This window comes from Mirounga angustirostris, unplaced genomic scaffold, assembly GCF_029215605.1.
Source record: "Mirounga angustirostris isolate CCGP_5_RB_7025 unplaced genomic scaffold, mMirAng1.0.hap1 SCAF_5, whole genome shotgun sequence".
NCBI lineage: Eukaryota > Metazoa > Chordata > Mammalia > Carnivora > Phocidae > Mirounga > Mirounga angustirostris.
Window position 1 is genome coordinate 127,635,795 of NW_026991713.1, and position 23,311 is coordinate 127,659,105.

Genomic DNA, 23,311 nt, shown 5'->3' on the forward strand with positions numbered 1-23,311 from the left:
GAACTCTTCTCACTATTTCTAAACTGTAAACAATAGGAAACTAAAGTATCAAAGGAAACACATCAGAGAGCATATATAACAGACAAAGACCTGTAAATATTCTTATACAAGAATCAATGCATATTTAAGGAAACCTGAATTTCTTATTAGGCAAATATTTTTGCATATGTTGCCTTCTCTTTTTGTGCCTTTATCTTTTGTTTGACTTTCAGCAGTTCTGCCTGGATAGCTTTATCTTTCGGTGCTATCTCTCCTGAGCTTTCTTAAGATCAGCCAATGTTTGATCATATTCTTTTAATCCTTGCCATTGTTGAGCTCTATGGTACAATGCTTTGGTATTGGATGGGTCTATTTCAAGAGCCTCCAAACAACTGTTGATTGCTTTGTGCCAATTTGACATGTTCAGTTTATAAGAACCAATATTCAGCATGCAGCTTAAAGCTATAGGTTGTAGCTTGAATCTATCTGCTGGCTTGATAACAACCTTTGAACCTTCCACATATCTTAAAACTTTTGTGTATTTTTTAATAGCCATCTCCCAGTTCTGAGATCTGAAAAAAAAGTATTTCCAATATTTTTTATGGCTTCTGTTGTTAATAAAATTTTATTTACTTTTGCAGGTTTTTCACCTTTCACTTCTACATTTTCCAGTACTCTTGCCACACCCATTCCTTTAATTACTTGGCCAAATACCACATTTCCCATCCATGTGACAAGTCAGCATGGTTGTGATAAAGATCTGAGAACCATTTGTATTGCAGCCTGCATTTGCCATGCTCAATAAAACTTCCTGATCATGCTGATAATAGAAATTTTCATCTTCAAATTTTTTTTTACCATAAATACTTTCTCCACCTGTCCCATTTTGATTTGAGAAGTCGCCACCCTGAATCATAAATTTCTTAATAATTTGATGGAAAGGGCATCCTTGGAAATGGAGAGGTTTCCCAGTGGTGGGTCCAATGCCTTTTTCTCCTGTACAGAATGCATGAAAATTTTCTGCAGTTTTGGGTACAATATCTGCAAACAATTGTGAGACAATTCAGCCAACTCGCTCCCCTCCAATGTCCACATCAAAGAAGACTCTGGGGTTACTGGGGTTGGAGGGCTTAGTTTGGGGGGATGGGTGTGACATTTTGAATTGTAGATGTGCTTGGGAGTGAACAGAGAACCTTGTGGACGACAGGCAGCTCTTTTTTCATCCCTTTACTTTCAGTCTGTATGTATCTTTAGGTGTGAGGTGAGGTTTCACATAGGCAGCATATAGATGGGTCTTGTTTTTTAAATCCATTTGGTCACATATATCTTGAGTCCATTTATATTTAAAATAATTATTGATAAATATATACTGATTGCCATTTTGTTCATTGTTTTCTGGTTGTTTTGTAAATCTGTTTCTTTCTCTTTTGCTCTCCTACTTTGTGGGTTGATGGTTTCCTTTACAGTTATGGGTGGCTCCTGTATTTCCTTTCTCTTTATTTATTTATTTATTTTTTGTATCTGTTACAGGTTTTTGGTTTGTGGTTACCCTCTGGTTCATATATAACATCTTATGTGCATAGCAGTCTATGTTAAGTTGCTGGTCACTTAAGTTTGAACCCATTCTAAAAGCACCCAATTTTTACTGCCACCTCTACATTTTATGTATATGTCACACTTTACATCTTTTTACTTTGTGTATCTCTTGAATAATTTTTGTAGAGAAAATATCCTAGTTCATCTCCATACTGCCTTTATAAGTAATTATTATTTTTTCTATGTGTTTGCTTTTTCCTGTGAAATTTTTTCCTTTTGTAAATTTCTTCTAGTTATGGCCTTTTCTTCCCCAATTAAATAAACTTGTCAGGTAGGGTATTCTTTGCTGTAGGTATTTTGCTTTCAGCACTTTGAATATGTTGTGCCACTGTCTTCTGGCCTGAAAAGTTTCTGCTGATAAATCACGTGATAGCCTCAGGGAGTTTCCCTTGTATATAACTATTTTTCTTTTATTGCTTTTAAGTTTCTGTCTTTACATTTAATCTTAGTCATTTGAATTATTATGTGTCTTGGTGTGGACCTCACCGAATTCATCTTATTAGGGGTGGTCTGTTTCCTGGATCTGGATTTCTGTTTCCTTCTCCAGATTAGGGAAGATGGTAGCTATTATTTCTAAAGAAGGTTTTCTGCTCCTTTGTCTCACTCTTTTCCTCCTGGTACTCCTAGAATGGGAATGTTATTATGCTTGATGAGGTCACAGAGGTCTCTTTAACCTATCCATTTTTAATATTCTCTTGAGCTTTTATTTTAATTCCAATTAACATAGTGTTTTGTTAGTTTCAGGTGTACATAGAGTGCTTAAACAATCGCATACATCACCAGATGCTTCTCACAAGTACACTCCTTAATCCACATCACCTGTTTAACACATTTCCTGCCCCTCCCCCCCACCTCCCTTCTGGTAACCATCAGTTTGTTCTTTATAGTTAAGAGTTTGCTTATTAGTTTGAATCTTTTTCTTCCCTTTGCTTGTTTTTTTTCTTAAATTGCACATCAGTAAAATCATATGGTATTTGTGCTTCTCTGATTGATTTATTTCACTTAGCATAATACTTTCTAGCGCCATCCATGTTGTTGCAAATGGTAAAATTTCATTCATTTTCATGGCTGAATAATATTAAATTATACATATTATATATATAATATATATATTTATATATACATGTATAAATATATATGTATCTATCTCACATCTTTATCCATTCATCAATTGATGGACACTTGGGCTGTTTCCATATCTCTGGCTACTATAAATAATGCTGCTATAAACATAGGGGTACATGTATCCCCTTGAATTAGTGTTCTTGTATGCTTTGGGTATGAATAGTGTGATTGCTGGATCATAAGGTAGTTCTATTTTTAACATTTTGGGGAACTTTCATACTTTTTCCAAAGTAGCTACACCAGTTTGCATTCCCACCAACAGTGCAAGAGGGTTCCTTTTTCTCCACATCCTTGCCAACACCTGCTGTTTCCTGTGTTGTTGACTTTAGCCATTCTGACAGCTGTGGGGTGATATCATAGTTTTGATTTGTATTTCCCTGATGATGAGTGATGTTGAGCAGTTTTTCATGTATCTATTAGCCATCTGGATGTCATCTTTGGATAAATGTCTAACCATGTCTCCTGCCCATTTTTTAACTGGATTATTTGTTTTTGAGGTGTTAGATTTTTATCAGTTCTTTATATATTTTGGATACTAACCCTTTATCAGATATGTCATTTGCAAATATCTTCTCCCATTCCATTGGTTACCTTTTAGTTTTGTTGTTTCCTTTGTTGTGCAGAAGCTTCTTATTTTGATGTAGTACCAATAGTTTATTTTTGCTTTTGTTTCCCTTGCCTCAGGAGACCTATCTAGAAAAAAGTTGCTGTGGCCAATATCAGAGAAGTTACTGCCTGTGCTCTCTTCTAGGATTGTTATGGTTTCAGCTTTGCATTTAGATCTTTAATCCATTTTGAATTTATTTTTTAGTATGGTGTAAGAAACTGGTCCAGTTCATTCTTTTGCATGTGGTTGTCTAGTTTTCCCAGCACCATTTGTTGAAGAGACAGTCTTTTTCCCATTGGATATTCTTTCCTGCTTCGTCAAAGATTAGTTGACCATAATGTTGAGGGTCCATTTCTGGAGTCTCTATTCTGTTCCACTGACCTATGTTTTTGTGCCAGTTTTGTGCCAGTGTCAAACTCTTTTGATGACTACAATTTTGTAACAGAACTGGAAGTCTGGAATTGTGACCTCTCCAGCTTTGCTTTTCTTTTTCAAGGTTGCTTTGGCTATTCGGGGAAACTTTTGTGGTTCCACACACATTTTAGGATTGTTTGTTCCAGCTCTGTGAAAAATGTTGGCATTTCAATAGGAATTGCATTAAATGTGTAGATTGCTTTGGGTAGCATAGACGTTTTAATAATATTTGTTCTTCCGGTCCATGAGCACAGAATGTCTTTCCATTTCTTTGTGTTCTCTTCAATTTCTTTCATCAGTATTTTATAGTTTTCAGAGTATAGGTTTGGTTAGGTTTATTCCTAGGTGTCCTGGTGTTTTTGGTATGCTTGAAAATGGCATGATTGCTTGATTTCTCTTTCTGCTGCTTCATTATTGGTGTATAGAAATGCAACAGATTTCTGTACATTGATTTTGTATCATGTGACTTCAGTTCTAGCAGTTTTTTGGTGACGTCTTGGGTTTTCTATATATAGTATCATGTCATCTGCAAATAGTTAAAGCTTTACTACTTTGCTGATTTGGACGCTTCTTACTCCTTTTTGTTGTCTGATTGCTGTGGCTAGGACTTCCAATACTATGTTGAATAAAAGTAGTGAGAGTGGACATTCCTGTCTTGTTCCTAACCTTAGGGTAGGTCACTTTTTCCCCATTGAGGATGGTATTAGCTGTGGGTTGTTCATATAGGGCCTTTATAATCTTGAGGTATGTTCCCTCTAAACCTACTTTGTTGTTGAGGGTTTTTACCATGAATGGATGTTGTACTGTGCCAGATGTTTTTCCACATCTATTGAAATGATCATATGGTTCTTATTCTTTCTCTTACTGATGTGATGTATCACATTGATTTGCAAATATTGAACCATGCTTGCAACCCAGGAATGAATCCCACTTGATCTTGGTGAATGATTTTTTTAAGGTATGCATTTGGTTTGCTAATATTTTGTTGAGAATTTTAAAAAATATATTTATTTGAGGTGAGGGGTAGGGGCAGAGGGAGAAAGAGTCTCAAGCAGACTATGCTGAACATGGATGCAGGGCTCAATCTCCTGACCCTGAGAACATGACCTACACTGAAACCAAGAGTTGGACACTTACCTGACTGAGCCACCCTGGTGCCCTTGTTGAGGATTTTTGCATTTATGTTCATCAGAGACAGTGGCCTATACTTCTCCTTTTGAGTGGTGTCTTTATCTGGTTTTGGTATCAGGGTAATGCTGGCCTCATAGAATGAATTTGGAAGTTTCCTCTCCTTTTCTATTTTTAGGAATAGTTTGAGAAGGATAGGTATTAAGTCTTCTTTAAGTGTTTGGTAGGATTCACCTTTGAAGCCATCTGGTCCTGGACTTTTGTTTGGAAGTTTTTTTGTTTTGTTTTGTTTTTGTTTTTAAGATTTTATTTATTTATTTGACAGAGACACAGCAAGAGAGGGAACACAGGCAGGGGGAGTAAGAGCGGGAGAAGCAGGCTTCCCACTGAGCAGGGAGCCCGATGTGGGGCTCAATCCCAGGACCCTGGGATCATGACCTGGGCCGAAGGCAGACGCTTAGCAACTGAGCCACCTAGGCACCCCTGGAAGTTTTTTGATTACGAATTGAATTTCTTCGCTAGTTATTGGTCTTTTCCAACTTTCTATTTCTTACTGTTGCAGTTTTGGTAGTTTGTTTCTAGGAATTTATCTATTTCTTCCAGGTTGTCTAATTTGTTGGCATATGGTTTTTTTTTTTTATTCTTATGTTAATCCCCATACATTATATCATTAGTTTTAGATGTAGGGTTCCATGATTCATTGTTTGTGCATAACACCGAGTGCTCCATGCAGAACGTGCCCTCCTCAATACCCATCACCAGGCCAACCCATCCTCCCACCCCCCTCCCCTCTAGAACCCTCAGTTTGTTTTTCAGAGTCCATCGTCTCTCATGGTTCATCTACCTCTCCGATTTCCCCTGCTTCATTCCTCCCCTCCTGCTACCTTCTTCTTCTTTTTTTTTTCTTAACATATATTGCATTATTTGTTTCAGAGGTAGAGATCTGAGATTCAACAGTCTTGCACAATTCACAGCGCTTACCAGAGCACATACCCTCCCCCGTGTCTATCACCCAGTCACCCCATCCCTCCCATCCCACCCCCAACTCCAGCAACACTCAGTTTGTTTCCTGCGATTAAGAATTCCTCATATCAGTGAGGTCATATGATACATGTCTTTCTCTGTTTGACTTATTTCGCTCAACATAATACCCTCCAGTTCCATCCACGTCGTTGCAAATGGTAAGATCTCATTCCTTTTGATGACTGCATAATATTCCATTGTGTATATATACCACATCTTCTTTATCCATTCATCTGTCGATGGACATCTTGGCTCTTTCCACAGTTTGGCTATTGTGGACATTGCTGATATAAACATCGGGGTGCATGTACCCTTTCGGATCCCTACTTTTGTATCTTTGGGGTAAATACCCAGTAGTGCGATTGCTGGATCATATGGTAGCTCTATTTTCAACTTTTTGAGGAACCTCCCTACTGTTTTCCAGAGTGGCTGCACCAGCTTGCATTCCCACCAACAGTGTAGGAGGGTTCCCCTTTCTCCGCATCCCCGCCAACATCTGTCGTTTCCTGACTTGTTAATTTTAGCCATTCTGACTGGTGTGAGGTGGTATCTCATTGGGGTTTTGATTGGATTTCCCTGATGCCGAGCGATATTGAGCACTTTTTCATGTGTCTGTTGGCCATTTGGATGTCTTCTTTGGAAAAATGTCTGTTCATGTCTTCTGCCCATTTCTTGATTGGATTCTTTGTTCTTTGGGTGTTGAGTTTGATGAGTTCTTTATAGATTTTGGATACTAGCCCTTTATCTGATATGTCATTTGCAAATATCTTCTCCCATTCTGTCAGTTGTCTTTTGATTTTGTTGACTGTTTCCTTTGCTTTGCAAAAGCTTTTTATCTTGATGAAGTCCCAATAGTTCATTCTTGCCCTTGCTTCCCTTGCCTTTGGCGATGTGTCTAGGAAGAAGTTGCTGTGGCTGAGGTCGAAGAGGTTGCTGCCTGTGTTCTCCTTTAGGATTTTGATGGACTCCTGTCTCACATTGAGGTCTTTCAACCATTTGAAGTCTATTTTTGTGTGTGGTGTAAGGAAATGGTCCAATTTCATTCTTCTGCATGTGGCTATCCAATTTTCCCAACACCATTTGTTGAAGAGACTGTCTTTTTTCCATTGGACATTCTTTCCTGCTTTGTCGAAGATTAGTTGACCGTAGAGTTGAGGGTCCATTTCTGGGCTCTCTATTCTGTTCCATTGATCTATATGTCTGTTTTTGTGCCAGTACCATGCTGTCTTGATGATGACAGCTTTGTAATGGAGCTGGAAGTCCAGAATTGTGATGCCGCCAGCTTTGCCCTTCTTTTTCAACATTCCTCTGGCTATGCAGGGTCTTTTCTGGTTCCATATAAATTTTAGGATTATTTGTTCCATTTCTTTAAAGAAAGTGGATGGTATTTTGATGGGGATTGCATTGAATGTGTAGATTGCTCTAGGTAGCATTGACATCTTCACAATATTTGTTCTTCCAATCCATGAGCATGGAATGTTTTTCCATTTCTTTGTGTCTTCCTCAATTTCTTTCATGAGTATTTTATAGTTTTCTGAGTACAGATCCTTTGTCTCTTTGGTTAGATTTATTCCTAGGTATCTTATGGTTTTGGGTGCAATTGTAAATGGGATCGACTCCTTAATTTCTCTTTCTTCTGTCTTGTTGCTGGTGTATAGGAATGCCACTGATTTCTGTGCATTGATTTTATATCCTGCCACTTGACTGAATTCCTGTATGAGCTCTAGCAGTTTTGGGCTGGAGTCTTTGGGGTTTTCCACATAAAGTATCATATCATCTGCAAAGAGTGAGAGTTTGACTTCTTCTTTGCCGATTTGGATGCCTTTTATTTCTTTTTGTTGTCTGATTGCTGTGGCTAGGACTTCCAATACTATGTTGAATAGCAGTGGTGATAGTGGACATCCCTGCCGTGTTCCTGACCTTAGGGGGAAAGCTCTCAGATTTTCCCCATTGAGAATGATATTCGCTGTAGGTTTTTCATAGATGGCCTTTATGATATTGAGGTATGTACCCTCTATGCCTATACTCTGAAGAGTTTTGAATCAAGAAAGGATGCTGTACTTTGTCAAATGCTTTTTCTGCATCTATTGAGAGGATCATATGATTCTTGTTCTTTCTTTTGTTAATGTATTGTATCACGTTGATTGATTTGCGGATGTTGAACCAACCTTGCAGCCCAGGAATAAATCCCACTTGGCCGTGGTGAATAATCCTCTTAATGTACTGTTGGATCCTATTGGCTAATATTTTTGTGAGAATTTTTGCATCCATGTTCATCAGGGATATTGGTCTGTAATTCTCCTTTTTGATGGGGTCTTTGTCTGGTTTTGGGATCAAGGTAATGCTGGCCTCATAAAATGAATTTGGAAGTTTTCCTTCCATTTCTATTTTTTGGAACAGTTTCAGAAGAATAGGTATTAATTCTTCTTTAAATGTTTGGTAGAATTCCCCTGGGAAACCATCTGGCCCTGGGCTTTTGTTTTTTGGGAGATTTTTGATGACTGCTTCAATTTCCTTAGTGGTTATAGGTCTGTTCAGGTTTCCTATTTCTTCCTGGTTCAGTTTTGGTAGTTGATATGTCTCTAGGAATGCATCCATTTCTTCCAGGTTATCGAATTTGCTGGCATAGAGTTGCTCATAATATGTTCTTATAATTGTTTGTATTTCTTTAGTGTTGGTTGTGATCTCTCCTCTTTCATTCATGATTTTGTTGATTTGGGTCATTTCTCTTTTCTTTTTGATAAGTCTGGCCAGGGGTTTATCAATCTTGTTAATTCTTTCAAAGAACCAGCTCCTAGTTTCGTTGATCTGTTCTACTGTTCTTTTAGTTTCTATTTCATTGATTTCTGCTCTGATCTTTATGATTTCTCTTCTCCTGCTGGGTTTAGGCTTTATTTGCTGTTCTTTCTCCAGCTCCTTTAGGTGGAGGGTTAGGTTGTGTACTTGAGACCTTTCTTGTTTCTTGAGAAAGGCTTGTATTGCTATATACTTTCCTCTTAGGACTGCCTTTGCTGCATCCCAAAGATTTTGAATAGTTGTGTTTTCATTTTCATTGGTTTCCATGTATTTTTTTAAATTCTTCTTTAATTTCCTGGTTGACCCATTCATTCTTCAGTAGGATGCTCTTTAGCCTCCATGTATTTGAGTTCTTTCTGACTTTCCTCTTGTGATTGAGTGCTAGTTTCAAAGCATTTTGGTCTGAAAATAGGCAGGGAATGATCCCAATCTTTTGGTACCGGTTGAGACCTGATTTATGACCTAGGATGTGATCTATTCTGGAGAATGTTCCATGGGCACTAGAGAAGAATGTGTATTCCATTGCTTTGGGATGGAATGTTCTGAATATGTCTGTGAAGTCCATTTGGTCCAGTGTGTCATTTAAAGTCTTTATTTCCTTGTTGATCTTTTGCTTAGACGATCTGTCCATTTCAGTGAGGGGGGTGTTAAAGTCCCCCACTATTATTGTATTGTTGTCAATGTGTTTCTTTGCTTTTGTTATTAATTGCCTTATATAATTGGCTGCTCCCATGTTAGGGGCATAGATATTTACAATTGTTAGATCTTCTTGTCGGATAGACCCTTTAAGTAGGATATAATGTCCTTCCTCATCTCTTATTACAGTCTTTGGTTTAAAATCTAATTAGTCTGATATAAGGATTGCCACCCCAGCTTTCTTTTGGTGTCCATTAGCATGGTAAATGGTTTTCCACCCCCTCACCTTCAATCTGGGGGTGTCTTTGGTTCTAAAATGAGTCTCTTGCAGACAGCATATCGATGGGTCTTGTTTTTTAATCCAGTCTGATAGCCTGTCTCTTTTGATTGGGGCATTTAGCCCATTTACATTCAGGGTAACTATTGAAAGATAGGAATTTAGTGCCATTGTATTGCCTGTAAGGTGACTGTTACCGTATATTGTCTGTGTTCCTTTGTGATCTATGTTGCTTTTAGGGTCTCTCTTTGCTTAGAGGACCCCTTTCGAGATTTCTTGTAGGGCTGGTTTTGTGTTTGCAAATTCCTTTAGTTTTTGTTTGTCCTGGAAGCTTTTTATCTCTCCTTCAATTTTCAATGGCAGCCTAGCTGGATATAGTATTCTTGGCTGCATATTTTTCTCATTTAGTGCTCTGAATATATCCTGCCAGTCCTTTCTGGCCTGCCAGCTCTCTGTGGATAGGTCTGTTGCCAATCTAATGTTTCTACCCTTGTAGGTTACATCTCTCTTCTCCCGAGCTGCTTTCAGGATTTTCTCTTTGTCTCTGAGACTCGTAAGTTTTACTATTAGATGTCGGGGTGTTGACCTATTTTTATTGATTTTGAGAGGGGTTCTGTGTGCTTCCTGGATTTTGATGCCTGTTTCCTTCCCCAGATTAGGGAAGTTCTCTGCTATAATTTGCTCCATTATACCTTCTGCCCCTCTCTCTCTTTCTTCTTCTTCTGGGATCCCAATTATTCTAATGTTGTTTCGTCTTATGGTATCGCTTATCTCTCGAATTCTGCCCTCATGATCCAGTAGTTGTTTATCTCTCTTTTTCTAGCTTCTTTATTTTCCATCATTTGGTCTTCTATATTATGATTCTCTCTTCTGCCTCATTTATCCTAGCAGTTAGCGCCCCCATTTTTTATTGCACGTCATTTATAGCCTTTTTGATTTCTACTTGGTTAGATTTTAGCTCTTTTACTTCTCCAGAAAGGGTTTCTCTAATAACTTCCATATATTTTTCAAGCCCAGCTAGTATCTTTAAAGTGATGATTCTGAGCTCTAGATCCGACATCGTACTAATGTCCGTATTGAGTAGGTCCCTGGCAGTCGGTACTACCTCTTGTTCTTTTTGTTGAGGTGATTTTTTCCGTCTTGTCATTTTGTGCAGAGGAGAATAGATTAATGAGAGAACAAAATGCTAGCAGAGTAACCACGTCCCCAGAAAATATACTCTAAACAAATCAGAAAAGACCTGAAGCAGTGGAAAAAGAAACGGAAAGAGAGAAAAAAGAAAAAGAACAAAAAGATAAAGATAAAAACAAACAAAACAAAACAACGACAACAAAAAAAACCAGAATGTGATCAAATATGATCAGGCTGGTATATAGATCAGTGCCACACACTAGATTTGGGGTATATTTTGGTCTTTTAGAAGAAAGTGCCTCCCAAAATTTTAAAGAAAGAAAAACTTATATATGTACAAAAATAAGGGTTGATATGATGAAGGGATGGAATATGACTGTAAAGATGGAAATTATAAAAAATTTTATAAAAGGAATTGATAAGAAGTTGTTTCAAAAAAGAAAGAAGAGGATTTAAAAAAAGAAAAAAGAAAAAAAAGGGAGAGAATGTGATCAGGCAGGGGAGTAGAAAAAACCGTATACTAGAGATTTAGGGTATATTTTAATCTGTTAGAAGAAACTATCTCAAAATTTTAAAGAGAGAACAGCTTATATATATATGCCAAAAATACGGGTAACTACTATGAAGGGATAGAATATGACTCTAAATATGAAAAATAAAATTTTTTTTTTTAAAAAGGGATTTATAAGATGTTGGTTGAAAAAGGGAAAAAGAAAAATTAAAAAAAAAAACAGTTAAAAAAATTAACTTTGAAAGACTAAAGAATCATGGTAAAAAAGCCATGAATTCTATGTGCAGTAGTCCCCTAGCGCTGGAGTTCTGCCGTTCTCATTGATCGGTAAACTTGGTCTTGGCTGGTTGTTCTCGCTGATCTTCCGGGGAGGGGCCTGTTGCCGTGGTTTCCAAATGTCTCTGCCGGAGGCGGAATTGCCCCGCCCTTGCCCCCTCCCGGCTAAGTAATCTGCTCGGGTTTGCTCTCCGGAGCTTTTGTTCCTGCGAGCTTTCCGTACAGTTTTGGAGGCGGAGAGTGAAAATGGCGGCCTCCCAATCTCTGCTCTGGAGGAGCAGAGAACTCGGGGCCCCGCTCCTCAGTGAACCCCCAGAGAAAAGCCGTCAGTCACTCCCGTCTCCCCGGTCTCCGGCCGCACTCCGTGCTCACCCGGCCCGTGACCGCGCGCCTCTATCTCTGGCACCCGACCCCGGGTGGAGTCTCCGAACCCAGCAGATCCCTGCGGTGCACTCCCGCGCGGCTCCTCCCGGGGGAGGAAGGTGAGTCTCCCCGGATCTGCCGCTTATTGGGTCCCTGCTGGAGGAGCAGGGGCCCGACTGTGCCGTGGATCACGGTCAATGGCCACCCCGAGCTGAGAGCCCGCGCCTGGGCTCTGCCTCTGCAGCCGGCTTCCCTGCTCCGTTACCTGGGAGCTCTGCCACACTCAGGCACCCCTGGTCTTTCTGTGACCCCAAGGATCCTGAGACCACACTGTCCCGGAGGGTTCCACCCCCCGCTTAGCCACCAGAGTGACGTCCCTCGGCGGAGCAGACTTTTAAAAGTTCCGATTTTGTGCTCCGCGGCTCTATCACTTGCCAGAAGCGGCTGACGGAGGCCCCTCCCCCGCCGTCTATCCTCCCGAATATCGCCTCAGATTCACTTCTCCGCACGTCCTACCTTCCAGAAAGTGGTCGCTTTTCTGATGAGAGAGTTGTTGCTCTTCTTTTCTTCGATCTCCTGTTGGGTTTCTAGGTGTTCAGAATGGTTTGATCCCTATCCAGCTGAATTCCTGAGACAAGACGAAATCCAGGTCTCCTACTCCTCCGCCATCTTGCTCCGCCCCCCTGGCATATGGTTTTTTATAATAACCTCTTGTAATTGTATTTCTGTGGCATTGGTTATTACTCCTCTTATTTGTGATTTTATTGAGTCCTTTCTATTTTTTTTCCTGATAAGTCAGACTAGAAGTTTATCAATTTTATTGGTCTGTTCTATTGTTTTGTTAGTTTCTGTAAAATTTATTTCTGCTCTAATCTTTATTATTTCCTCTCTTCTGTTCAGTTTAGGCTTTGTTGTTCTTTTCCTAGTTCCTTTAAGTGTATGGTTAGGTGGTTTGAGATTTTTCTTCTTGAGATAGGCCTGTATTGCTATAAACTTCCCTCTTTGCACAACTTTTGCTGCATCCCAAGGATTTTGAACCGTTTGTTTCTGTTTTCATTTGTTTCCATGTACTTTGTCTTCTGTTATTTCCTTGTTGACCCATTCATTGTTTAGTAGCATGTATTTGTGGTCTTTCTAGATTTTTTTCATGCAGTTGAATTCTAGTTTCATAGCATTGTGGTCAAAAAAGATGCTTCATATAACTTCAGTATTCTTGAATTTGTTGAGGGTTGTTTGTGGGCTAATATGTGATCTCTTCTGGAGAATGTTCCCTGTGCACTTGAAAAAGTGTATTCTGTTTTAGGTTGGACTATTCTGAATATATCTAAGTCCATCTGGTCCAGTGTGTCATTCAAAGCCATTGTTTTCTTATTTTATTTTGTTTTGTTTTGTTAGTCACCATACAATACATCATTAGTTTTTGTTGTAGTGATCCATGATTCATTGTTTTCGTATAACACCCAGTGCTCCAGGCAGTACGTGCCCTCCTTCATACCCATCACCAGGCTAACCCATCGCCTATCCCCCTCCCCTCTAAAACCCTCAGTTTGTTTCTGAGTCTGTAGTCTCTCATGGTTCATCTCTCCCTCCGATTCCCCCCCCCATTTTTCCCTACCTTCTCCTAATGTCCTCCATGCTATTCCTTATGTTCCACAAATAAGTGAAACCATATGATAATTGACTTTTTCTGCTTGACTTACTTCACTTAGCATAATCTCCTCCAGTCCCATCCATGTTGATGTAAAAGTTGGGTATTCATCCTTTCTGATGGCTGAGTAATATTTCATTGTATATATGGACCACATCTTCTTTATCCATTCATCTGTTGAAGGGCATCTCGGCTCCTCCCACAGTTTGGCTATTGCGGACATGGCTGCTATGAACACTGGGGTGCATATGGCCCTTCTTTTCACTACATCTGTGTCTTTGGGGTAAATACCCAGTAGTGCAATTGCTGGGTCATAGGGTAGCTCTGTTTTTAATTTTTTGAGGCACCTCCACACTGTTTTCCAAAGTGGCTGTACCAACTTGCATTCCAACCAACAGTGAAAGAGGGTTCCCCTTTCTCCACAATCTCTCCAACATTTGTTGTTTCTTGCCTTGTCAATTTTTGCCATTCTAACTGGTGTTAGGTGGTATCTCAATGTGGTTTTGATTTGAATTTCCCTGATGGCTAATGATGATGAACATTGTTTCATGTGTCTGTTAGCCATTTGTATGTCTTCTTCAGAGAAGTGTCTGTTCATGTCTTCTGCCCATTTTTTGATTTGATTATTTGTTTTTTGGGGTGTTGAGTTTAAGTTCTTTATAGATCTTGGGAATCAGTGCTTTGTCTGTAGTGTCATTTGCAAATATCTTCTCCCATTCTGTGGGTTGCCTCTTTGTTTTGTTGACTGTTTCCTTTGCTGTGCAGAAGATTTTTATCTTGATGAAGTCCCAAAAGTTCATTTTTGCTTTTGTTTCTGTAGCCTTTGGAGATGTATCTTGAAAGAAATTGCTGTGGCCGATGTCAAAGAGGTTACTGCCTATGTTCTCCTCTAGGATTTTGATGGATCCTTGTCTCACATTGAGGTCTTTCATCCATTTTGAGTTTATCTTTGTGTAGGGTGTTAGAGAATGGTCGAGTTTCATTCTTCTGTATATATTCTGTATTCATTCTGTATATAGCTGTCCAATTTTCCCAGCACCATTTATTGAAGAGACTGTTTTTTTTCTATTGCATGTTTTTTCCTGCTTTGTCGAAGATTATTTGACCATAGAGTTGAGGGTCCATATCTGGGCTCTCTATTCTGTTCTGTTGGTATATATATCTGTTTTTGTGCCAGTACCATGCTGTCTTGGTGATCACTGCTTTGTAATATAGCTTGAAATCAGGCAACATGATGCCCTCAGCTTTGTTTTTTCTCTTTCAACATTTCCTTGGCGATTCGGGGTCTTTTCTGATTCCATACAAATTTTAGGATTATTTGTTCCAGCACTTTGAAAAATGTCATTGGAATTTTGATCGGGATGGCATTGAAGGTATAGATTGCTCTGTGTATCATAGACATTTTAACAATGTTTATTCTTCCGATCCATGAGCATGGAATGTTTTTCCATCTTTTTGTGTCTTCTTCAATTTCTTTCATGAGTGTTCTGTAGTTCCTAGAGTATAGATCATTTACCTCTTTGGTTAGGTTTATTCCGAGGTATCTTATGGTTTTTGGTGCTAATGTAAATGGAATTGTTTCTCTAATTTTTCTTTCTACAGTTGCGTTGTTACTGTATAAGAAAGCAACTGGTTTCTGTGCATTGATTTTGTATCTTGCCACATTACTGAATTGCTGTATGAGTTCTAGTAATTTGGGGGTAGAGTCTTTTAGGTTTTCCACATAAAGTATCATGTCATCTGCAAAGAGAGAGAGTTTGACTTCTTCTTTGCCAATTTGAATACATTTTCTTTTTGTTGTCTGATTGCTTTTGCTAGGACTTCTAGTACTATGTTGAACAATAGTGGCAAGAGTAGGCATCCTTGACCTGTTCCTGATCTTAAGGGAAAGGAAAAGCCATTGTTTTCTTATTGATCTACTGTTTAGATGATCTATTGATTTAAGTGGGGTATTAAGGTCCCCTACTATTATTGTGTTATTATCAATTGGTGCCTTTGTTATTAACTGTTTTTATGTATTTGAGTGCTCCCATGTTTGGTGCATAAATATTTACAATTATTATTTCTTGTTGGATTGTCCCCTTTATTATTATATAATGTCCTTCTTTGTTTCTTATTACAGTCATTGTTTTAAAGTCTGTTTTGTCATCTGAAACTAATGATGTACTGTATGTTGGCTAATTGAATTTAAATTTAAAAAATCACACAAAATAGTCTATTTTGTCTGATACAAGATCTGCTAGCCTGGCTTTCTTTTGACACATTTGCCTGATAAATATTTCTCCATCCCCTCACTTTCAATATACAGGTAGCTTTAGGTCTAAAATGAGTCCCTTGTAGACAGCATGTAGATGGGTCTTTTATTTTTTTATCCATTCTGTCACCCTTTGTCTTTTAATTGGAGCATTTAGTCCTTTTACATCCAAAGTAATTATTGATAGATCCGTATTTATGGCCATTACTTGTTTTGTGGTTGTTTCTGAAGATTTTCTCTCATCCTTTCTTGTTTTCATTAGTTATAGAGCAGGATATTTTCTTTATTCTTTGCATATTTATTAGTGTTTAAAAAAAATTCACTTATTTTAGAGAGAGAGGGTGAGCATTGGGGGGGGGGCAGAGGGGGAGAGAGAATTTCAAGCGGATTCCCTGCTGAATGAGGAGCCTGACTAGAGGTTTGATCTCACAACCCCGAGTTCATGACCTGAGTCAAAACCAAGATTCACATGCTCAACTGACTAAGCCCCTTATTAGTGGTTTTTGGTTTGTGGTTGCCATTAGGTTTTTATATTTCTGTACATAGCAATCTATATTAAGGTGAGGGTTGTTTAAGTTTGAACCCGTTGTTTATTCCTCTCCATGTTTTTGGTATGTGGCTTCGTATTTTACCACCATTTATTTTGTGAGTACCTTGATTTTTTTTACAGAAATACTCATCCCCCCCCCTTTTGTGTTTCCTACCTTCATACTATCACTTTTGGTTTTCCTTTCCACTCAAAGAATCCCCCTTAATATTTCTTGCAGGACTGATTTAGTGGTCATGAACTCCTTTAGTTTTTGTCTGGAAAGCTCTTAATCTCTTCTATTCTGTGTTATATCCTTGCTGGATAGGGTATTCTTGACTGCAGATTTTTCCCATTCAGCACATTGAATATATCATGCCACTCCCTTGTGCTTTGAAAGTTTCTGCTGCAAAATCCTCTGCTAGCCTTAGGGGGTTTCTCTTGTGTGTTACTTCATCTTTTGCTGCTTTTAATATTTTTTGTCACTATATTTTGCCATTTTAATTACAGTATGTTTTGGTATGGAACTGCTTTTGTTCATTTTGTCGGGGGTAGGGGAGTTCTGTGTGCCTCTAGATCTGGATATCTGATTCCTTCCCCAGATAAGGGAAGTTTTCAGCTATTATTTCTTCAAATAAATTCTCCAGCTCCTTTTCTCCCTCTTCTTTGGGGACTCCTATAATGCGGATGTTATTACATTTGATGGAGTCAGTCACTGAGTTGCCTGAGTATTCTCATTTTACATAATTCTTTTATCTCTTTTGTTCAGCTTGATTACTTTCCATTATTCTGTTTTCTTGGCCATTAATTTATTTCTCTGCTTCTTCCAGTCTGCTATTCTTTCCACCAAGCATGTTTCTCATTTTGTTGATTAACTCTTTTATCTCTGCTGTTATTTCTTATCTCTGTGTTAATTGGTCTCAGTGATGCCTTCCACTCTTTTCTCAAGCCCTGTGAGTATCTTATTGATCATTACTTTAAAGTCTCTATCAGGCATATTACTTAGATCTGTTTCACATAGGTCTCTGGTTGTGGTCCTGTCCTAGTCTTTCATTTGGGACAAATTCCTCTGTCTTCTCATTTTGTCTAAGTCTTTGTGCCTGCTTCTTTGTCATAAAAGTCAGCTACCTCTCCTGTTCTTGAGGGTAATGGCTTTATGAAGAAGAAATCCTGTAGTGCCCTGCTGTATAGTGTCCCTTGTTTCTCAGGGCCTGGCACTTTAGGGAGTATCTCCAGTGTGTGCTGTGTGCACTCTATTTAGTCCTTGCTCTTTTATCCTTCAGGCCAGCCATCTTCAGAGGCTCTATTTGTGGGCAGTGTTTGGTCCCTAGCCTGAATGTGGCAATTTTTAACTAGCTGTGTTCTGGTCTGCTTGTGAAATGAAATCTGTCCCCACCACTGCCAGAACTGAGGTCCTGCAAAGCTCCTGGGTCAGGAGACATGGTGTAGGGTAAGGGTTTGGGTTGATCTTCTGGGGCCTAGGGCCTGCCATGCTGGGACTAAAGCAGTCATGACTGGGAAGGGCACTTCCACTGGAGTGGGTTGGGGGGAGGCTTGGTGTAAGGAAATTAGGCAGCTCATGTCTGCTCTACACTGATTCCTGCAGGTGGTCCTGTGGTTATGCTGAGGGGCCGGGGAGGGAAACAGCATCTGCCAGTTCCTTTGTTCCTTGGGAGGGGTCTCTCCATGAATGCTGCTTCTCTGGGACATACTTCAGAGATGCATAAATAACCTCCCCACTGTGTTCCCAGATGGTCTTCAGATCAGTTTCCATGCTGTATGTTGTGGGCTGTTTGCCCTTCCTTCTCTCCAAGAGCATAGTTATATAGTTGTATTCTTGGGATGGGGCAAGCTTAGGGTCCTCTTATTCTGCTGCCATCTTCCCTTCTCCTTTTATATACTTTTATCTTTTGGCTGCCCAGCTTGATTGCTTTCCATTACTCTGTCTTCCAGCAAGTTGACCCATTCTTCTGCATCCTCTAATCTGTTGTTGATTCCCTCTAGTGTACTTTTCATTTCCGTTAATGTATTCTTTGGCTCTGTTTTATATTGTCTCTTTGTTGAAGTTCTCACTGAGTTTATCCACTCTTCCCTCAAGTCCAGTGAGTATCTTTATGACCATCACTTTGAACTTTTTATCAACCATATTGTTTCTTTTAGCTCTTTTACTGTGATTTTGTCTTGTTTTTTCATTTGAGATCTTTGCCTCTGTCTCCTCATTTTGTCTAACTCTCTTTGTTTGTTTTTATGTATTAGGTAGGCCAACTAAGTTTTTGAAAGTAGTGACTTTATGTATATGGGATCCTATAGTGCCCTGTGGTCCAGGTCCCTCTGGTCACTAGAACCAGGTACTCCAGGGGTGTCCCCTGTGTGGGCTGTGTATGCTCTCTGGTTGTAGCTGAACCATGATTGATGTGAGCATGCTTATAAGTGGAGCTGGCCCTCAGCTCAGCTCGCTGCAATGACCCACTTTATGTGCCATGGGCACACTGGTGTACGTCTCACTCCCTATGTGCAGTTTAGAGGCTGACTGGTGGGTGGGGTTGGCACTTAACCAACCTGGGTGTCTGCACTTACCACTAGGACAGCTGTGAGTGTACTGATGAGTAGGGCTTGCTCCCTGCACAGTCAGTGAGAGGCTTGGCTGCAGGAGCTGTGGGCATATTGGTGTGTGGTGTTAGCTACCCCCCACCTCAGGGCTGGAGTCACTTTGGAGAGGTGCCAGTCCCATGCTGGCTGCCTGCTGGGTATGGTGGGGCAGGAGCCATTTTGGAGGACTGACTGCTGGGGTGGGGTTTGCAGTGACAGCCAGTGTTAACACTCTCCAAGTGTCAGGCTGTCTAGGCTGGGGAGGGCAAGAAAAACAGTACCTGTCAGCACTTTTGTTCCTGGAGAAATCTCCTGCAGATGGCTGCACTTCTGGCATCTGGTTAGTCAACAAATCTTTTCCACATACACCCTAGGTGCTTTTCAAACTGTGTTTGGGCTGAGTTAGTTGGAATGCTGGCTGTTTAAGGGTGGGAACTCAGTTTCCTATCACCCTTAGGTGCCCTTAGAGTTAAGAACCACTGACTTTCAATGCCAGACCTTATGGGGACTTGTTTTCCTAGTGTGAGTCCCTAGGCCAGAGGGTTAGTGCCCCGTGTGATCCCCTCTCTTTTCCATGTTTGTGATATTTCTTACTTTTGTGGTTGGTTGCACCAGAGGTTTAGTTCCTGACTGCATTTCTACCCCTTCTTACCCTTTTCTGTGTGGCCTTCTCTCTATAACTAGCTGTGGAGGATCTGCTCTACCTGTTTTCAGGGAGAGTTACAATACATGTAGTTGTGTCTGTGGGACAAGTTGAGCTCAGGATCCTCATACTCCACCATCTAGCCAGTCTACCCTAGGTGGTTTGTTCATTTTGTTCATGGTTCTTCTGTGCAGAAGCTTTTTAGTTTGATGGAGTCCCACTTATTTACTTTTGGTTTTGTTGCTTTTTTGTTTTGGTGTTAAATCCAAATATTCATTGCCAAGACCAGTGCCTAGGAGCTTACCCTTTATGTGTTCTTTTAGGAGTTTTATGTTTTTCAGGTCTTCCATTCAAGTATTTTAATTCATTTTGAGTGAATTTTTTTGTATGGTGTAAGATGGGGGTCCAGTTTTCTCAGCACCCTTTATCAAAGAAACTATCTTCTCCCCATTGTATATTCTTCTCTCCCTGTTGTAAATTAATTGATTGTATATGCATGGGTTTGTTTCTGGACTCTGTTTTATTGATCTGAGTCTGTTTTTATGCAAGTATCATACTATTTGATTACTGTGGTTTTGTGATATAGTATGAAATTAGGAAGTGTGTTGTCTCATCTTTGTTGCTCAGAATTGCTTTGGTTATTCAGGGACTTTTGTGGTTACATACAGACTTTATGATTATTCCATTTCTGTGAAAAATTCCATTAGAATTTAGATAGGGATTGTATTTAATTTTAGTTTTTCGGTGTACAGGTCTTCTACCTCTTTGGTTAAATTTATTCCTAGATTTTATATACGCTGGTGCAGTTGTAAATGGGTTTTCTTAATTTCTATTTCTGATAGTTTATTAAATAAAGTATAGAAACACAGCTGATTTTAATATATTTATCTCCTGCAATTTTACAGAACTTTTTTACTCTAACAGTTTTTTTGCAGAGTTTTAGGGTTTTCTAAATGTAATATCATGTCCTTTGTAAATAGAGACAGTTTTACTTTTTCTACTCCAATTTGAATACCTCTTCTTTTTGTCTAATTGCTGTAGCTTGGATTTAAAATTGGTGAGAGTAGAGTAGGCATCCCTGTCTTGTTATTCATCTTAGGGGGAAATCTTTTAGCATTTCACCACTGAGTATGATGTTAGCTGTGAGCTTCTCATGTATGGCCTTTATTGTGTTAAGGTACAGTCCTTCTATAACACTGAGACTTTTCATCATGAAGGATGTTAAATTTTGTCAATTTCTTGTTCTGCATGGATTGAGATGATCATATGGTTTTTATCCTTCATTTTGTTAATGTGGTGTATCACACTGATAGATTTACAGATGTTGAACCACTTTTGCATCCTTGAAATAAATCCTATTTGATTGTGGTGTATGATCTTATGTTTAATTTCATTTGCTAATAATTTGTTGAGGGTTTTTTCCTGTATGTTCAGCCGGGATATTGACCTATAATTTGTTTTCTGTAGTGACCTTGTCAGATTTTGGTATCAAGATAATTGATAGTCTTATAAAATGAATTTGCAAGGTTTGCACAAGGAGTGGTATTAATATTTCTTTAAATGCTTGGTAGAATTCATCACTGAAGCATTCTGGTTCTGGACTTTTTGGGGCAGGTTTTTGATTTACAGATGACTGATTCAATCTCTTTACTAGTAATCTGTTCAGATTTTCTTTTTCTTTTTTTTTTTTTTTTAAAGATTTTATTGATTTATTTGACAGAGAGAGACACAGCAAGAGAGGGAACACAAGCAGGGGGAGTGGGAGAGGGAGAAGGAGAAACAGGCTTCCCGCCGAACAGGGAGCCCGATGCGGGGCTCGATCCCAGGACCCTGGGATCATGACCTGAGCCGAAGGCAGATGCTTAACGACTGAGCCACCCAGGCACCCCCAGATTTTCTATTTGTTCATGAATCACTCTTGGTAGGTTTTATGTTTCTGGGAATTTATGCATTTTTTTTTAATTGTCCAGTTTCTGTGGTAAATGTTGTAACTTCTCTTTGATTTCTGGTCTAGTCTGTTTGTTTCAGTAATCTTTTTTGTTTTCTTTTTATTCTCCATTTTTTTCTGGTCTGATCTGTATTATTTCCTTCCTTTCCTAGTTCCTTGAAGTGTAAAGGTTGTTTATTTGAATTTCTTGTTTCTCAGATTTTACTGCATTCTGTAAGTTTTGGTATGTTGTATTTTTTTGTTTTTTGTTTTAATTTTTTAAATTAACATGTAAAGTATTATTTGTTTCAGGGGTACAGGTCTGTGATTCATCAGTCTTACACAATTCACAGTGCTCACCATAGTACCTACCCTCCCAAATGTCCATCACCCAGCCACACCATCCCTCCCACCCCCCTCCACTCCAGCAACCCTCAGTTTGTTTCCTGAGTTAAGAGTCTCTTAATGGTTTATCTCCCTCTCCAGTTTCATCTTGTTTCATTTTTCCCTCCCTTCCCCTATGATCCTCTGTCTTGTGTCTCAAATTCCTCATATCAGTGAGATCATATGATACTTGTCTTTCTCTGATTGACTTATTTCGCTTAGCATAATACCCTCTAGTTCCATCCACATCGTTGCAAATGGCAGGAGTTCATTTTTTTTGGTGGCTGCATAATATTCCATTGTATATATATATACACCACATCTTCTTTATCCATTCATCTGTTGATGGACATCTTGGCTCTTTCCATAGTTTGGCTATTGTGGACATTGCTGCTATAAACATCGGGGTGCACGTGCCCCTTCGGATCACTACGTTTGTATCTTTGGGGTAAATACCCAGTAGTGCAATTGCTGGGTCATAGGGTAGCTCTATTTTCAAATTTTGAGGAACCTCCCTACTGTTTTCCAGAGTGGCTGTACCAGCTTGCATTCCCACCAACAGCGTAGGAGGGTTCCCCTTTCTCCGCATCCTCGCCAGCATCTGTCGTTTCCTGACTTGTTAATTTTAGCCATTCTGACTGGTGTGAGGTGATATCTCATTGAGGGTTTGATTTGGATTTCCCTGATGCTGAGTGATGTTGAGTACTTTTTCACGTGTCTGTTGGCCATCTGGATGTCTTCTTTGCAGAAATGTCTGTTCATGTCTTCTGCCCATTTCTTGATTGGATTCTTTGTTCTTTGAGTGTTGAGTTTGATAAGTTCTTTATAGATTTTGGATACTAGCCCTTTATCTGATATGTCATTTGCAAATATCTTCTCCCATTCTGTCAGTTGTCTTTTGATTTTGTTGACTGTTTCCTTTGCTGTACAAAAGCTTTTTATCTTGATGAAGTCCCAATAGTTCATTCTTGCCCTTGCTTCCCTTGCCTTTGGCGATGTGTCTAGGAAGAAGTTGCTGTGGCTGAGGTCGAAGAGGTTGCTGCCTGTGTTCTCCTTTAGGATTTTGATGGACTCCTGTCTCACATTTAGGTCTTTCATCCATCCAATAAATAAATAAAATCTTTAAAAAAAAAAAGGTCTTTCATCCATTTTGAGTCTCTTTTTGTGTGTGGTGTAAGGAAATGGTCCAGTTTCATTCTTCTGCATGTGGCTGTCCAATTTTCCCAACACCACTTGTTGAAGAGACTGTCTTTTTTCCATTGGACATTCTTTCCTGCTTTGTTGAAGATTACTTGACTGTAGAGTAGAGGGTCCATTTCTGGGCTCTCTATTCTGTTCCATTGATCTATGTGTCTGTTTTGTGCCAGTACCATACTGTCTTGATGATTACAGCTTTGTAAAAGAGCCTGAAGTCCGGAATTGTGATGCCACCAGGTTTGTTTTCTTTTTCAACATTCCTCTGGCTATTCTTTTCTGGT

General features: G+C 39.3%; 1 protein-coding gene and 1 pseudogene across 1 annotated transcript in view; one reads left to right on the forward strand and one right to left on the reverse strand.

Annotated features, from left to right (window-relative positions):
* CCDC3 (coiled-coil domain containing 3) overlaps nt 1-23,311 on the forward strand; it is a 124,342-nt gene that overhangs the window by 90,961 nt on the left and 10,070 nt on the right. The window lies entirely within an intron of this gene.
* Nucleotides 147-1,135, reverse strand: LOC123844225 (peptidyl-prolyl cis-trans isomerase D-like; annotated as a pseudogene).